The following is a 6,885-nucleotide window of genomic DNA, read 5'->3' on the forward strand; positions in this document are numbered from 1 at the left end:
ACACCAACTCAAAAAAAAAAAAAAAAAAAGTCTACTTAAATACTCTTCTTCAATTTATCAGCGTGACAGAGACTCTGATCCATTCCATCTAGGATATAACCTGTCAGGGACATCAATGCAAGAACTAAAAGCTTGCTTGTAGAATCACATTATATATATACACATACATATATATGTGTGTATATATATGTATGTTTATATAGATACATATTTTCCCCCTTTAATTGTCTCTCCAAATGGTAATCAGGAACTCATGGTCTCTCCTTCTGTACTTTTTTATTAGGAGGTTATGGCAAGTCATGGAATAGATACACAAGTAGCTAAGGTTTAGACCATCATGCAGGTACTCAAAGTTAAGAGCTATCTGCTTGGCAAGATTTCTCTAACCTTACATACAATATTCTTATACATTATATACTGTAAACCTAACATTCTGGAAAAAGTTTGAGCATGTTCAATTTCAGATGGTAAAGGTTGGCATAGCAATTTTATGATCTATGCTCATACTATTATATTTTATTTTACTTCAAGATAGAGATGATCCTTATTTATTGCTTCTTAGACATTTATACAACAAATATTGATGTTCATTGATATCAATGAGTATGAGTTGATATCAATTGTTGATATAAATTATATCAATGATAATGAGTAAGCTCATTCCAAGTGTAAGGCACTGTAAGTGATATTAATTTGCATGTGATGTGGACTCAATATTCAAGGAGCACACAGCCTAATAAGGTAAATCAGAATGTTATATTATTGTAATAGAAGGTAAAATAATAAAGAATTGCAAATATAGTACTGTGGGATTTCGAGTGAGGAGGAATTCCTTCTAGTGTCACTAATATCAATACAATCTCACTTCTTGGGCTTTTAGAAATCACAAATCTGTCTACTAGTTGGCTAATTACAATATTCAGTGTGATTTTGCTTTCCAGAATTAAAAAAATAAGTTACTGAGTTCTAATAGCAACGGAAATTTTATATAAACTTTACCTAGAACACTTTAGCTGTCTCCTCAAATAATGAGATCGCATTTCTAGATAAGAACACATGAATGGAGTAATTGTAAGGTTTACTCTAATGATGTGTTTGTGTGCATGTGTCTATGTACATGTGTAGTTTTTTTCATTGTTTTGTTTCCTTTTTTGAGGAGAAGATAAGGGGACCAAGAGAGTCCACTGGCAAAAATCTAAGAATGTATATAGCAAAGTCACAAATTAAGAAAACAAAAAATGATACCACTATTGTTGCATGACATGTAAATTAAACTTCTCCCTGGAATGACACTCGAGTTTTTCTCCTTCGAACAATTTCAGAGGACATTACATGTTTCTTCCACTTATTGTTTCCTTGGTAGCCACTAAGTGAGATGGTTGCAGACAGATGCTGTTATTCTTATTGTAGAAAATACAGTGTGGGGTGTTATGCTAAAACTCTGATCGCTTTCCTTTCCTCTCCTGGTTAGGAGTTAGTCACATAACATGGATCCATGTGTAGCACCTTTACCTTTCATCTAGATTTCCTTATGCTCCTTTGCAAGAATGAAGAAGGGGACAAATGCCAACCACATATATGGATTTCACAAGTGCTGTCACTTTTTCAGTTTATAAAGAAACGTTAGGCAATAGACAATGTCAAAGAAATGAATGCATTGACAGAATTCCTAGGTATAGCATGTTCAACTGGTAGAGAAGAGATGATGGCTGACAAGTATATAGACATTTTTCTTGGAATTGAATATATTCTCAGGCCTCTAAAGCATTCATAAAATAGATGAGGCCCATATCCAATGGTATGTGAAAATGCTTCCCTTATTTAAGAGAACCCAAGTCATCAGTACAATAAGATAAAGAAGGCTTTTTCTTTACCAAAGAAGATAAAAGGGGATCAAAGATGGTGACATTAATTAAAAACATGTTGAAGTTTAGTCCATAGATATTAGAATTAGATATCTAAAAGCCCATACCTGGTTTTGAGAAATTGCTAAGAAAACAAAACCACAGGCACAAGAAGGTGGAAGGGGCCTGATACAGTAAGAGTAGGCAATACAAGATGAATTTATGATAAACGTGGTGAATTCATTGGGATATGTCTGTCTCAAGGGACTAATGTAAGACTCAAATGTATAGGAAAAGCAAGTATAAACAGATATACAAAATTTAATTTTGTTTTTTAGGACTGCAGGATTTTAGCAAGGTTTTTAGCCTCCTACAGTGACCTAGTCAGAGAGTGTGGAGTTGAGGAAAGTTAAAAGGCTTTGATGATTCATTGCACTGAACTTTAGAAAATATAAGAAAATGTTGAACTAAAAGTTTAGGCTGGAAGTTCAGCCTCTGATGGCCCAGGTGTGTAAGTTGTACACATTTAAGAAAATATTTATTTTTTCACATTGCTAGAAAGTTATTATCATCAATAAAGGCTTCCAAACCGAACAGCTGAGAGAGCAGTGATTTTTCCCTCTGAGAGATAAGCAATAAAATACGTACTCTTACAGAATAAAGAACATATCTAAGTGTTGACGGTAGTCTAAATAAAATAATTAATAGCGAAAAGAAAGAATGAGTCCATCAGAGCCAGTGCTGGCACAGACAAGGGGAGGTTAGAAAATAAATAAATAAATACATACATACATACATAAAGCAGTATTTCTTTTTTTTGAGGCGGAATGTCGCTCTGTCGCCCAGGCTGGAGTGCAATGGCGCGATCTCATTCTCCTGCCTCAGCCTCCCGAGTAGCTGGGACTATAGGCGCCCGCTACCACGTCCGGCTAATTTTTTGTATTTTTAGTAGAGACAGAGTTTCACTGTGTTAGCCAGGATGGTCTCGATCTCCTGACCTCGTGATCTGCCTGCCTCAGCCTCCCAAAGTGCTGGAATTACAGGCGTGAACTACTGCGCCTAGCCATAAAGCAGTATTTCTTAAAGCTCTGGCTAGAGTGGAGATGTCCTAAATATGAATGTGTGGCCCTTTTAGCAGCCTATACTAACTAGTAGTTGACATAGATGACAGTAGGTGTTAACATTATATTATAGCCATTGCTCTGCTTCCAAGTTCACCAAGAAATCTTACAATTAAAATTTCCCTTCTTATATAGATTCGTCCACAAGGAGAAAATAAGCAAATTGGTAAATGCATATTCAATTCACTTGCTCATTGTATTTAACTGCATATAAATTCATTGTCATTATTAGCATTTTTATCAGTCTCTTTGTGTTTTGTTAATGTAAATGAGCACCCACTTCAAATTCTGATTATCTCTAAAGTAATAATAGCAGAAATCCGGAGACTTCAGGAGTGAGGCCCAGTTGGTGGAATGTAATAACCCGATTAGCACTAAGGTATTGTCATAGGATTGGGCTGGCCCAGGTGTGTAGCCTGCTTCTTGTAGGTGATGCTTCTCTCTCTTGGTTAAGCATGAACTTCAAATAACACTGTAGCTCTAAAACTTAGTTATCACAAAGTTTGGTTAGGTAAAATGTCATGCAATAAGCAATTATAAAAATGTCTATATTCAAGAGGAAAAAGTTGAAGTACTAAAGATTCCAGTGGTTTACAAAAATAATCCTAGAGATAGTCAAGACAGCCCAACAAAACAGGCTACATTTGACTAATTCTATTAATCATTCTCTCTCCGAATGTCAACTATGCTTTAAATTGATGCTAATATAATTATTTAATTTATCATTAAACATTATTTTAAATGATGATTAAAGAAAAATGTTACAATTTATCATCAAGCCATTATTAGTTGCCAGACAATTGGGCAATTTAAGAATTTAATATAGTTAATAGAAGTTGACTAATACCTATGAAAATATTTATTTCAAATGAGCTGTATATATAAGTACACTGGAAAGAATTTACAGAAGATGTGAAGAAGAATGGACAATAGGCTTTCTTAAGATGCTCCTTGGGGACCCTATAGGAAACATTTAAGCTCTTTGAGATTATTCATATAACCTATAAAATGGCATGCAACCTTAGCTTCTTAAAAGTAAAGTGCTAAATTATAATGTAAATTCTGTGTCCGGAATTGGTGGGTTCTTGGTCTCACTGACTTCAAGAATGAACCTCGCGTTGAGTGTTACAGCTCTTAAGGTGGCGCGTCTGCAGTTTGTTCCTTCTGATGTTCGGATGTGTTCGGAGTTTCTTCCATCTGGTGGGTTCGTAGTCTCGCTGGCTCCGGAGTGAAGCTGCAGACCTTTGCGGTGAGTGTTACAGCTCTTAAGGCAGCACGTCTGGAGTTGTTCGTTCCTCCTGGTAGCCTCGTGGTTTCGCTGGGTTCAGGAGTGAAGCTGCAGATCTTCGCGGTGAGTGTTACAGCTCATAAAAGCAGCATGGACCCAAAGAGTGAGCAGTAGCAAGATTGATTGCGAAGAGTGAAAGAACAAAGCTTCCACAGTGTGGAAGGGGACCAGAGCAGGTTGCCACTGCTGGCTCGGGCAGCCTGCTTTTATTCTCTTATCTGGCCCCACCCACATCCTGCTGATTGGTAGAGCCAAGTGGCCTGTTTTGACAGGGCGCTGATTGGTGCTTTTACAATCCCTGAGCTAGATACAAAGGTTCTCCATGTCCCCATCAGATTAGTTAGATACAGAGTTTCGACACACAGGTTCTCTAAGGCCCCACCAGAGCAGCTAGATACAGAGTATCGATTGGTGCATTCACAAACCTTGAGCTAAATACAGGGTGCTGATTGGTGTGTTTACAAACCTTGAGCTAGATACAGAGTGCCGATTGGTGTGCTTACAATCCCTGAGCTAGACATAAGGGTTCTCCAAGTCCCCACCAGAGCAGCTAGCTACAGAGTGTCGATTGGTGCACACACAAACCTTGAGCTAAACACAGGGTGCTGATTGGTGTGTTTAGAAACATTGAGCTAGATACAGAGTGTTGATTGGTGTGTTTACAATCCCTGAGCTAGATATAAAGGTTCTCCAAGGCCCCACCAGAGCAGCTAGATACAGAGTGTCGATTGGTGCACTCACAAACCTTGAGCTAAACACAGGGTGCTGATTGGTGTGTTTACAAACCTTGAGCTAGATACAGAGTGCCAATTGGTGTGCTTACAATCCCTGAGCTAGACATAAAGGTTCTCCAAGGCCCCACCAGAGCAGCTAGATACAGAGTGTCGATTGGTGCACACAGAAACCTTGAGCTAAACACAGGGTGCTGGTTGGTGTGTTTACAAACCTTGAGCTAGATACAGAGTGTCGACTGGTGTGTTTACAATCCCTGAGCTAGACATAAAGGTTCTCCAAGGCCCCACCAGAGCAGCTAGATACAGAGTGTCGATTGGTGCACTCACAGACCTTGAGCTAAATACAGAGTGCTGATTGGTGTGTTTACAATCCCTGAGCTAGATATAAAGACTCTCCACGTCCTCACCAGACTCAGGAGCCCAGCTGGCTTCACCTAGTGGATCCCGCACCCGGGCTGCAGGTGCACCGCGCGGTGCGCTCGCACTCCTCAGCCCTTGGGTGGTCGATGGGACTGGGCTCCGTGGAGCACGGGGTGGCACTCGTCGCGGAGGCTCAGGCTGCACGGGAACTCACGGAGGTGGGGGAAGGCTCAGGCATGGTGGGCTGCAGTCCCGAGGCCTGCCCCGCAGGAAGGCAGCTAAGGCCCAGCGAGAAATTGAGCGCAGCGCCGGTGGGCTGGCACTGATGGGGGACCCAGTACACCCTCTGCAGCCGCTGGCCCGGGTGCTAAGTCCCTCATTGCCCGGGGCTGGCAGGGCCGGCTGGCTGCTCCGAATGCGGGGCCCACCAAGCTCACACCCACCTGGAACTCCAGCTGGCCCGCAAGCACCGCATGCAACCCCGGTTCCCGCTCGCGCCTCTCCCTCCACACCTCCCTGCAAGCTGAGGGAGTGGGCTCCGGCCTTGGCCAGCCCAGAAAAGGGCTCCCACAGTGCAGCGGTGGGCTGAAGGGCTCCTCAAGTGCCGCCAAAGTGGTAGCCCAGGCAGAGGAGGCGCGGAGAGCGAGCGAGGGCTGTGAGGACTGCCAGCATGCTGTCACCTCTCAATTCCTTTACAATTAAATTATAAAATGTTGTGAATATATAGTGGAAATCCAAGTTTAAAGTTGAGAAGAATCAGGACAATAAAACATTTATATTATATATAAGATTATGCAAAATTATGTTTTATTGGTAACGCTTTCGATTCCAAATTATTTAATTGCCTTAGATTTCTATTTTAACCTGTATTGGGTAAACCTAGCCAAATCATAAAACATTTAAATCCTCCTACCTCTCAGGAGCAAATATGATGATTTTGGAAGCATATTCAGATTTAACAATATAAGCTTGAAGCATTAATCTGCTTACATATTAAAAACAATTTTCTTAATGTTGTCACTAAGAATGGGAAATACAAAAAATCTGAGATTTCTTCACAGGAATAACAATAGGCCAAAAACTTAAAAAGAGAAAACTAAAGTGAGATAAAGACATACAAAGTACTAGTAATAAAAGCCAGTTAAACACTGGATACAATAGCTAAGAGTATGAATTCGAAGGGGAAGTTAGCATGCCAAAAAGCAATAAAAAATTAAATAATAATAGCAGTAAATTAAAATAAGTCCAGACAGACTGATCATGAAAAATCAGGATTCCTAGAGGTTGTGGTAATCACAAGGGTTAAAAGCTAGATGAGGAGACAGAAATATGAAAGAGATATGTAGTAAGAAGTAAGGAAAAGTGAATTATCTAGAGTTCAGTAAATCAGGAGCCAGAAAATGCACAGTGTCCAAGGAGTAGGACAGAATTTAGTCTATATTGAGATAAGATATTTGGGAAGAACACTGATTAATAAACCAGGTAGGTGACTTTGGGTATTTCAGTGCTTCACCTAAGGGAAGGTGCTTTTAATATTC

Source organism: Pongo pygmaeus, chromosome 5 (assembly GCF_028885625.2).
Source record: "Pongo pygmaeus isolate AG05252 chromosome 5, NHGRI_mPonPyg2-v2.0_pri, whole genome shotgun sequence".
In the NCBI taxonomy this organism is placed as follows: Eukaryota; Metazoa; Chordata; class Mammalia; order Primates; family Hominidae; genus Pongo; species Pongo pygmaeus.